The following is a 7,850-nucleotide window of genomic DNA, read 5'->3' as shown; positions in this document are numbered from 1 at the left end:
CAATAATTATTAACTAATGCGTCTCAGGTGCATTTTACTGACACCTTACTCGTCATTGAACTAAAAATTATAATTATTATTATTACTATATATGAATATATATATTTTTTATTTTTTTATAAAAAAAAACTAAGAGGAGAAGAAGAAAAGGAGATTTTTCATACCTTAAATAGAAAATAAAATATTAAAATATACCGTTGAATCACAAGTTCAGCATCACATGAATTTTCTTTTCTTACTCTTGGATGTTGGCCAATTAAGTTGAGATAAGAATGGATCTGGTTCATGACTAAATCCTTGCAGTAAATCAATAAGTTCACCTTCACTTGTAGCAGAAACTAACATCCTTCGCGAAGCTAATGAAATAAATCTCAGTTCCACAACATCATCAAGAAACGATAGTAGTATATCATAATAATTGTTAACATTTAACAAACCAATTGGCTTATTGTGGATATTTCATTGTGCCCAACAAACAGTATGAAATATTTCTTCTAAAGTACCGAAACCTCCTGGCAAAGCAATGAAAGCATCTGAATGTTCAATCATTTGAGTAATTCGTTCATACACGTTGTCCACTTTCATTTCTTCTTCTATTGTTGGTCCAGTAAGACTGGCTAAGGTAGTCGGAATAATGCCTAAGACTTGACTTCCACATGCATGCGCAGCTTTTGCAACTTTTCCCATGAGACCAACTTAACCACCACCATATACCAAATGAATCTTTTTTTTAGCAAGTGTTATTCCAAGCTTTTCTGCTGCCTCTTCATAAATTGAATCTTTTCTTGCACTAGATCCACAAAATACACAAATATTTTTTATTTTACTTACCGTGGACGTCGACATGTTGATAAATATGTTTCTGCAATTGTTAANTTCTAAAGAGATAAGCGTTACTACAGTAGGATCTTTATAAGGCTGATTCCACTGTCCATATTGATATTCCTTATGTTGAAGTTGCCACCATAGTTTAAGAAGTTCATTTTGCACGTACCCACTAGAATGCGTATCAAGAACCTCTAGAAAATTATCCAAAGGCTCTTTACTCAGACCATTCTTAATGAATAAAATTTTATCTTCTCTATTCATTAATGTCATTCCAACATTTTTGCATTTCCCTTTACAAGTCCACCTTGCACATTTATGACATCCACCTATACGTTTAGCTCTTCGTTTCTTGGCATATGTGCTTTTACCAAATCCTGGCATATGTCTTATTATTATTTCACTTGCTTCCCCAACCAATCGGACTTTTGCTTCAATTATCAACCGGATATCATTCGGTATACCAAATGACATCATCAACCTTAGTCGCTCACATCTAGCTTTATAAATTTTTTTCAACGCATTATCAGGTAAACAAGCAAAATATTTACGAAGATTCATAATACAAGCATCCATATTATTATTATTATTATATATTTCAATTATTTGGGGAAAACTGAAAAAACCGACTTAGATAGTCACGGAGTACCGTTATACGCCACTTAACCGGGAAATGAACTAGAATCTGCAAAAACAAAATGAAAATATCAAACAACTATTGTGGATCACATAAAAGCCTAAAATCATCATTAAGAATTTCATTTTCTATAAAAGGCTTAAGTCTTTGCCCATTAACTTTAAACACGTCATTATTTTTAGGGTTTTCAATATCAACAGTACCGTGAGGATAAACAAATTTAACTATAAATGGTCCTGACCATCTCGATCTTAGTTTTCCTGGAAATAAATGCAAACGAGAATTATAAAGTAAAACTTTTTGTCCAATTTCAAATGACTTTCTCATAATATTTTTATCATGAAAGGCTTTAGTTTTATCTTTATAAATCTTTGAATTTTCATATGCATCATTTCTTAATTCTTCAAGTTCATTTAATTGCAATTTTCTTAATTTAGATGCATCATCTAAATTAATATTAAATGCTTTAATTGCCCAATAAGCTTTATGTTCAAGTTCAACCGGTAAATGACAATGCTTACCAAAAACTAACCTATATGGTGACATCCCTAATGATGTCTTAAATGCAGTTCTATATGCCCATAATGCATCAGTTAATCTTAAAGACCAATCTTTTCGATTTGGATTAACTGTTTTTTCTAAAATTTGTTTTATTTCTCTATTTGCAAGTTCAACTTGACCATTACTTTGAGGATGATATGGGGTAGAAACTTTATGTGTAATGCCATATTTTCTTAACAAAGAAGAAAATGATTTATTTATAAAATGACTTCCCCCATCACTAATTATTGCTCTAGGTATTCCAAATCGACTAAAAATATTTTCTTTTAAAAATTTTATAACAACTTTATGATCATTAGTTCTACATGCAATTGCTTCAATCCATTTTGAAACATAATCAACAGCGACTAAAATGTACGTATATCCAAAAGATAATGGAAATGGACCCATAAAATCTATCCCCCAACTATCGAATATTTCAATAATTATGATTGGATTTAAAGGCATCATGTTTCGTTTTGAAATTGATCCCATCTTCTGACAGTTTTCACAAGATTTGCAAAATAAATGCGTATCTTTGAATAAAGAGGGCCAATAAAATCCACATTGTAAGATTTTTGCAGCTGTTTTATTGGATGAAAAATGACCTCCACATGCTTCAGAATGACAAAATTTAATAACATTACTTACTTCATTGTCGGGTATGCATCGTCGAAAAATTTGGTCAGGACAATACTTAAACAAGTAAGGATCATCCCAATAAAATTTTTTAACTTCTATCAAGAATTTATTCTTATCCTGTGAATTCCAATGAGAAGGCATTTTATTTGTCACAATAAAATTTACAATGTTAGCAAACCAGGGCATAATAGTAGCATAAAACAACTGATCATCTGGAAAATTTTCATTTATTGGTATTTCATTATGAGATGATTCAGTCATTATTCTAGATAAATGATCGGCTACGACATTTTCTTTTCCTTTTTTATCTTTAATTATAATATCAAATTCTTGTAACAATAAAATCCACCGTATTAATCTTGGCTTAGCATCTTGTTTATTTGATAAATATTTTACGGCAGAATGATCAGTGTACACAATAGTAGTAGAACCAATTAAATAAGATCGAAACTTATCTAATGCAAATACTACTGAAAGTAATTCTTTTTCAGTAGTTGAATAATTTATTTGGGCACTATTTAAGGTTCTACTAGCATAATAGATTGCATACGGTTTTCCTTCTTTTCTCTGTCCTAACACAGCTCCTATAGCATAATCACTTGCATCACACATTAATTCAAATGGTAAAGACCAATCTGGAGGTTGTAAAATAGGTGATGTAATTAAAAGATTAATTATTTTTTTAAAAGCATTTTCACATTTCTGAGTCCATTCAAATTGTGTATCTTTTGTTAAAAGATTCGAAATTGGTTTAGATATTATGCTGAAATTTTTTATAAACCTTCTATAAAAACCTGCATGACCCAAGAATGATCGAACTTCTTTGACCGTTTTTGGTGATGTTAAATTAGCAATAACATCAACTTTGGCTTTATCAACTTCAATTCCTTTTTCAGATATCACATGACCTAACACAATCCCAGATTTAACCATATAATGACATTTTTCCCAATTTAAAACAAGATTTTTTTCTTCACATCGTTTTAATACTTCTTCTAGGTTTTTAAGACAATTTTCAAATGAGTTTCCAAAAACAGTTATATCATCCATAAAAACTTCTACAAATTCTTCAATCATATCACTGAAAATACTTAACATGCATCTTTGAAAAGTAGCCGGAGCATTACATAAACCAAATGGCATTCTTTTAAATGCAAAAGTTCCGAAAGGACAAGTGAAAGTAGTTTTTTCTTGATCTTCTAATGATATAGGTATTTGATAATACCCCGAATACCCATCAAGAAAACAGTAATAAGAATTTCCTGCTACTTTTTCTAGAATTTGATCTAAAAATGGTAGTGGGAAATGATCTTTTCTAGTTGCATCATTTAATTTTCTATAATCAATACACATACGCCAACTAGATGGAATCCTAGCTTGTAATAACTCTCCCTTTTCATTTTTTATAACAGTGATGCCTGACTTTTTAGGTACTACTTGTGTTGGACTTACCCATTTACTATCTGAGATTGGATAGATAATTCCAGCGTCTAATAGTTTTAATACTTCATTCTTAACAACTTCCTTCATATGTGGATTTAACCTTCTTTGTGGTTGTTGATATGTTTTAGCATTTTCTTCCAAATGAATTTTATGTGTGCAAATTAAAGGATTTATACCTTTTATATCTTTCAAAGTCCATCCAATTGCATTTTTATATTTCTTAAGTAATTTAATTAAATCTTCTTCTTGATTTGGTAGAAGAGTGGAAGAAATTACAACAGGAAATGTTTTATTTTCACCAAGAAATACATATTTCAATTCGAATGGTAAAACTTTTAATTCAAGTTTTGTATTATCATCTTTTTTAAAATTATTTTCAGACTCAAAACATTCTATTGAAAAAACTTCAGATTGTTGATTTAAGTTTTCTTCTTGTATATTTTCTTCCATAATTGTTTCAATTTCATTATCATATTCATTTTCATTAATACTTGGTTGTTTACATAAATTGAACACATTAAGTTCTAGAGTCATATTTCCAAAAGACAATTTCATTATTCCATTTCGACAATTAATTAAAGCATTTGAAGTTGCTAGAAATGGTCGTCCCAATATTACTGGAATTTCATTATGTACTTCTATTGGTTGTGTATCCAAAACAATAAAATCTACAGGATATATGAATTTATCAACTTGAACCAACACATCTTCTACAATACCTCTAGGTATTTTGATTGACCTATCCGCCAGTAAGAGAGTAACAGAAGTGGGTTTTAATTCTCCTAAATTAAGTTTTTCATAAACTGAATAAGGAAGTAAATTCACACTTGCTCCCAAATCTAACAAAGCTTTTTTAATTTTATTTTCTCCAATAATACATGAAATTGTTGGACAACCAGGATCTTTATATTTTAAACTAGAATTATTTTGAAGAATAGAACTTACTTGTTCAGCCAAGAATGCTTTCTTCTTCACATGCAATTTTCTCTTCACAGTACATAAGTCTTTTAAAAATTTTGCATATGAAGGTACTTGTTTAATAGCATCTAATAATGGAATATTTATCTTTACTTGTTTAAAAACTTCATAGATATCAGAATCATTTTTTTGTTTTTTATGATTTGTTAATGCATGAGGAAATGGTGGAGGTTTATTTGATTCATTTACTATTTCAGATGATTTATCATTCAACATATTATTTTTAGAATTTAAGGTATCATCATTCTCAAAAGTATCAGGATTATCATCCTTACTCTTTGATTTTAAATGATCCTTGTTTTCATTACTATATGGATCATTAACTATTTTACCACTTCTAAGGGTAATAACAGATTTTATTTGATCAATTTTTTCATTTTTTAATTCTTGATTTTGATTTTTAGGATTAGGTTGAGGTTGAGATGGAAATTTTCCTTTTTCATGAATATTAAGTGCAGATGCAAATTTTGCAAGAGTTTCTTTCAAATCAGTCATAGATTGACTGTTTTGAATATTGATAGATTCTTGCTTTTGGATAAATGCATGAATTACATCTTCAAAGTTTTTTCTTGGAGGTGTAACATAAGGAATATAACCTTGATGATTTTGGTTATTTTGAAAATATTGTTGTGAGGGTTGTGCATTATTATCATTCCTCCAACTAAAATTAGGATGATTTTTCCATCCAGGATTATATGATGTTGAAAAAGGATCTAGTATTGGTTTTTTATAATTGTTAACATAATTTGCTTGTTCATGGAGACATTCTTTAAATGAAGGTAATGTTGGACAATCTTTTGTAGCATGATCATGTGTATCACATATATGACAAACAATTTCTTGAATACTTTTTAATTGACCACTCTTTTTCATTTCTAATGACTCAATTTTTCTTGCTAAAGATGCAAGTTTAGCTTGAATATCCATATCATCTTTAAGATTATAGATACCACCCCCATTTGTTGAATTATTGATTTTAGTTGTTGGTGGTTCTATTGTGCCTATATTATCCCAATTTTGAGCATTTTCTGCTAATGAATCCAAATACTCCATAGCTTCATTTGGGTTTTTATCTTCAAAAGTTCCATTACACATGAATTCTATCATTTGCCTATCTTTAGGTATTAGACCTTCATAAAAGTGAGAAACTATTCTCCATGTTTCAAAACCATGATGTGGGCATGTATTAAGTAATTCTTTATATCTATCCCAACATTGATAAAATGTTTCTCCTTGTTTTTGAGAAAAAGTAGTAATTTGTCTTTTAAAAGAGTTTGTTCTATGGGAAGGAAAAAACTTTTTGAGAAATTGTTGTTGCATTTCTTCCCATGATCTTATTGAACTTGATCTCAAATTTTGTAGCCATGTTTTAGCTTTATCTTTTAAAGAAAAAGGGAAAAGCTTTAATCGAACTATATCCATGCTACAATTTTGATCATTATAAGTGTTACAAACTTCCTCAAATTCTCTTAGATGTAAATATGGATTTTCAGAATCTAAGCCATGAAAATTTGGTAAAAGTTGAATAATTTGAGGTTTAAAGTTGAAATTAGATGCATCAGGAGGAAAAACTAAACAAGATGGGGCACTAGTTCTAATAGGGTTCATATGGTGCCTAAGTGTTCTTAATTGATCATGTTCTTGATTATTATTATTATTGTTGTTATTATTGTTATCATTATCTTGATTATTTGAATTATCATCCATGTTTAAATTATTTTCAGATACTCGAATAAGTCTACCACTTTTTTTTCGACTCCAAATACTCATACAAAAAAAACACAATACTTATAAATAAAACATAATTAACAAATATAAACTTAATTTATACCTCCCCGGCAACGGCGCCAAAAACTTGCTACTACTTAAATTATAATTCACCCAAGTGTAGGTTGTCTGCAAGTAATATATTTCGTAAGTACGAGATCGATCCACAGAGAGGTTATTTTAAGTTTAAATTTATTAATTTATAGATTACCAAATGCAAGAACGAAGTTTACAAATTATAAATTTTGTCAAGGCTCGAGGATTTATTCTTGGTTTATGCAATATTGTTTAACTAAAAGTAAAACAAAGGAAACCACCATAAATAATGGTTCCAAGAAAATTAAATATTTAAACACACACCTAATATAATATAGTTCCCACTATAGAAAATACCGAATTCACCGATATTTTATATATGGTACCTATGATTATATATATAACTATATAAATATATAACTGCATAAAATAAATGTTAAATTAAATCATTATATTTCATTTAGAACAACCGGCAGAGCCACGCTATTGCCTAAATGAAATATATGATTTAATAAGTTAGTTGCGGGAAAGTAAAAGTTAGTTGCGATAAAGTAAATGTTAGATGCGGAAAGTAAAAGTTAGTTGCGATAAAGTAAATGTTAGATGCGGAAAGTAAAAGTTAGTTGCGATAAAGTAAATGTTAGATGCGGAAAGTAAAAGTTAGTTGCGATAAAGTAAATGTTAGATGCGGAAAGTAAAAGTTAGTTGCGATAAAGTAAATGTTAGATGCGGAAAGTAAAAGTTAGTTGCGATAAAGTAAATGTTAGATGCGGAAAGTAAAAGTTAGTTGCGATAAAGTAAATGTTAGATGCGGAAAGTAAAAGTTAGTTGCGATAAAGTAAATGTTAGATGCGGAAAGTAAAAGTTAGTTGCGATAAAGTAAATGTTAGATGCGGAAAGTAAAAGTTAGTTGCGATAAAGTAAATGTTAGATGCGGAAAGTAAAAGTTAGTTGCGATAAAGTAAATGTTAGATGCGGAAAG

General features: G+C 29.4%; 1 non-coding gene across 1 annotated transcript; it reads left to right on the top strand.

Annotated features, from left to right (window-relative positions):
* The first annotated feature begins 6,230 nt into the window (after nt 1–6,230).
* LOC140990788 (small nucleolar RNA R71) lies at nt 6,231–6,341 on the top strand. Its single transcript, XR_012177713.1, has one exon. It is a non-coding gene; the product is annotated as a small nucleolar RNA R71 (small nucleolar RNA).
* The last annotated feature ends 1,509 nt before the right edge of the window (nt 6,342–7,850 follow it).

This window comes from Primulina huaijiensis, chromosome 12, assembly GCF_012295235.1.
Source record: "Primulina huaijiensis isolate GDHJ02 chromosome 12, ASM1229523v2, whole genome shotgun sequence".
Taxonomy (NCBI): Eukaryota; Viridiplantae; Streptophyta; class Magnoliopsida; order Lamiales; family Gesneriaceae; genus Primulina; species Primulina huaijiensis.
This window is presented reverse-complemented; position numbering and strand designations above follow the sequence as displayed.